Genomic DNA, 4,126 nt, shown 5'->3' with positions numbered 1-4,126 from the left:
AGGTGGATGATTTTCTTCAAAATGAAATGGGACCACTATAGAAGTACCCCCTTTCCAACAAAAAAAGAATCATGAAATTCGGTTCACAAATACCGGAGTTATCGCGTGACATATACAAAAAAAACATACAGTCGAATTGAGAACCTCCTCCTTTTTTGAAGTCGGTAAAAATAATTTAATAATAATAAATATTTAAAAAATTAAAAATAACAATTTTTTCATAGAAAGAAAAAGTTAGGCGCACCACAATCTATCGTCAAGTTCAAATTTCAAAAACTTTTTCCACGACATCTATGGGAAATCTATGAAAGATTTATCACCCAGTTAGTACCTTTACAGCTACCAGTCCTGGCGAGAGATGTCGCTATTCATTGTATTAATTACATTTTTATTGAATTGATATTCAATTATTTTTTGTGAAATTACTCTACTAGTTTGTTATAATTATTAATACAAAGATCGAACACTCAGAAAAAATTCCTTCGATCCGGTCGGATTCGAACCGACGTCTTCTTGCATACCGACATCACTCGCCAGGACTGGTAGCTGTAAAGGTACTAACTGGGTGATAAATCTTTCATAGATTTCTCATAGATGTCGCTACGACTAAAAAGTCGTTGATATATCATATCAGTTTAAAAAAAATTAGTTGTCGTTGTCAATTTAATGTCAATAATGTACTTTTTTCACTTTTTTCCATCCTCTAAGACAATGTACGACAAATCGCGTAGTTGAATGTGTCATTGGTTTTTTTTTAATCGAAAGAATAAGGTAGGTGCACCACAGTCCATCGTTAAGTTCGAATTTCATAAACCTTTTCCGCTTTTCCCAAAAAAACTCTTTTGTACGCAGATTTCTAATGAGAAAAAAGCCTTTCCGAGCTAGTAAGGTGTAAAAGACATTAATTAAATTCCTTATTTTCAATTTTGCAAAGAAACATTTCAATTTACGCTACACATGTCTTACAAATTAGTCTTATGTCGGTTTGGGATTTTTAATCAGAGAAAAAGGGTACCAAACTGGTCAAAAAATCGTCTCTGTTGAAATTACAATGTTTTTTTTTAATTTCAATGGCCTCTCCCAGCATTCAGGCTAGATAACGGACTTCTTTTGCAAGGACGTGGGGTTTGCCGAACTTAGTGGAGTGTGTAGATTTATCCATGACATGCTCACAAACTGTAGACTTATTTTACGCGGCGGTGTTTGATATCAACTATTGTTCTTTGACGCGGGTACACAGGTCTAATATCATTGCGGGTGCACATACTTCGCTTCGTTTGCCCAATATACCTAAAGACCGCGCTCGCAGTCAAGTTTGTAAACTCCTACATCCTGTAAGGGGATGTTACATTTCACGGGTCTCAGGAACTGAGAAATCTTTCTCAGGGGCTTGAAATAGGTCTTGATAGACGCACACCTAAGGACTCTTCCGATCTTGTCTGCAACACACATAAGGTAAAATGGCAGGTTTTCGTGCGACTGTTGGTGGTTCTAAAGTGTATTCCAGAGCATTTAAGTTTATTTGAAAAGAGCAATCCCTAGAGTTTCTTGCTCGTTCTTCTCTGGAAGTCAGCACAGTGAACAAGTGAAAAAGTGACGTTTTCAAGTGTAAATTTTATTTTACATATGGAATATATTATTTGACTTTGACTTTGATTTGTCAGTCCTCACATTTTGTCATCACATTGACACCTAATAAACAAACAACCTCATCTACGCTAGTACATAGATGTCGTTGCACTTACCAGATGTTTTCATTGGAAATTCGACAATATTTTTAACGATCTTCAGGCCAATATCATCTTTTGAGATAGATCTACATTTTACCAAATTAAAACCAAATGTGAAAACATTGAGAAAGTTTGTGATACTTAAAAACTTTCGATTTCTTGGAAGCTTTATAAGTTGCAATTCTTTTTGCTCTATTCCTTCTTATAAACAAAACAAAGTTACATAACATGTAGGAAATTAAGCATACCACAAAATAAACACTATTATCTGAACAAAATTAGTAGTTTAGAGTCACTAGTTTCTTTTATGTGGTTAGGTTACTACCTAACCTTTTCTGCTTGTACTGGAAACAAAGGGGTCACAATTATTTACATTATTCTACCGTTAGAGATAATGATATCAAATTCTGTAAGGCAAAAGAATATTCAATAGCTTGAAATATAATTTAATAGAAACCGTAATTTAAACGGCAACAGTGATCTGAAATGTCAAGATATGAACCGATATAGGAAATTAAACTATTTTTTCGGATATACATATATCACGTAAATTTGGTTTTTCAAACAAACCAACGTTTCGGGCCCTTTATACGTCCCATTGTTACGACTGGCCCCGTTATTATGTGCATGTGTGACAATCGCGAAAACATAGGAAGTCATCCGATATCTTTTGCCTTTAATAATAATATATTAATAACGCATACACTCATAGCCCCGGACTAGGAAACCCTGTGTCGCGGGTGGCATGGACACATATAGATAACTACAAATTACACCCAAAGTCACGAGATAAATAAATTTAGTACCAGTAGAGCTTCTTGCGAAAGTTTTCATCCAGGATAGTACTGCCACATTACCTATTTCAGCCGCCAAGCAGTAATGTCATCATTACTGTGTTTCGATTTTGAAGGATAAGTAAGGGTGCTGGTGAAATTACAGGCCCATGGAACTTGTCAACTTAAGTCTGAGGGGGATGGGAGTGATCCTCAGATCTTTGCTCTTTTAAAGCTCTGAGTGGCACTGTAACTGTTATGGACAGGCGTATAGCTTACCATTAGGCGCACGACTTGTTCGTCCCGTCACTTGATGTTATAAAAGAAATGTAAACCACACAAATATTTCTCCCGGCCCGGAAATCGAACCCGGGATCTCTTCATGGCAGACCAGAATGGTCACCGTTCGGCTATGAAGGTAGTTTGCCACAATTTGAATTTAGATGAAAACAACGATAATTATCTACCCATTCTAATGTCTTTATGCGAAAACCACTACGAAAATGAGATTTCTATAGTAAGTAATCATTCACCAGTAGTAGGGCTCTAAGTCAAGCAAGAGGGAAGCGGAAAATTGGATTTCCTTGTCGCGGGTGGCGTCCTTTGGAAATATTACGGTAAAGAACATCCCACGCGGTGAAACGACCCAGCTGCTGTTGGGTCATGGGTCAAGTTTCCTTAGCGCCTTCCTAACGATGACGTACGGAATGTATTTCTTATTCGACACCTAACAAATAAATATACTCGTATGTGTCTTTAAGGGACTGCCTGTCCTGAGCAGGACTCACTAGTATGAATTTGGATAAATATAAGTCGACACTCAGTGCTCTAGACGTGCAACTAGTGGTCGATGGCAAAATCGAGATGTCTCTTGTGAAGTTATTTGGATATAGACAGATGTGACAATGAAAATGGTTACATTCTCTTTTATTTGTTTACGTATCTGCCACTGCAAAACGAAGAAACTTATATACGCAAAATAATGGAAAGATCTTACCTAATCAGTAAGGTAAAATCATGGAAGTGGCTTAATGTTAAAAAAAATACATAAAAAATAATAATAATAAATATAAGTATAAATAAGTATGTTTATAATTGATACTATTTAAAGTTATAAACGAAGCCAAATAATTGTAAATTTTCTCTTTGAATATGGCAACATTTCGGTATACATTTTATTTTTTATTTATAGGACGTTTCGGATGCGATATTATTTTAAAAAGAGTAGGGGGTTGCATTCTGAACACCATAACGAAAAACTAATTTTTTATCTTAGACTATTCCATCCTCTAAGTTTTTTAAACGATTTTTGTAAATAAACACGCATTTCATATTTTATAATTTCATACATTCAATGTATATAGTACCCTGTACCTACAATTAAGTTTTGTGTATAGTTGAGTGTGTAGATGAGATATAAAATAATATCAATTTTAAAAGCTACGATAATATTAAAAGTTATTTTTTTAAATATGAATAAGAATGAACTGTTTTTTGGTCACATAGCTTCAAGGATTTGTTATTTGCCTACACACACACGCACGCACGCACGCAAGCACGCACGCACGCACGCACGCACGCACGCACGCACGCACGCACGCACGCACGCACGCACGCACGCAC

This window comes from Hyposmocoma kahamanoa, unplaced genomic scaffold (genome assembly GCF_003589595.1).
Source record: "Hyposmocoma kahamanoa isolate Upper Pololo Valley unplaced genomic scaffold, ASM358959v1 88, whole genome shotgun sequence".
NCBI lineage: Eukaryota > Metazoa > Arthropoda > Insecta > Lepidoptera > Cosmopterigidae > Hyposmocoma > Hyposmocoma kahamanoa.
The sequence above is the reverse complement of the archived record's forward strand: the minus strand, read 5'-3'. Positions refer to the sequence as shown.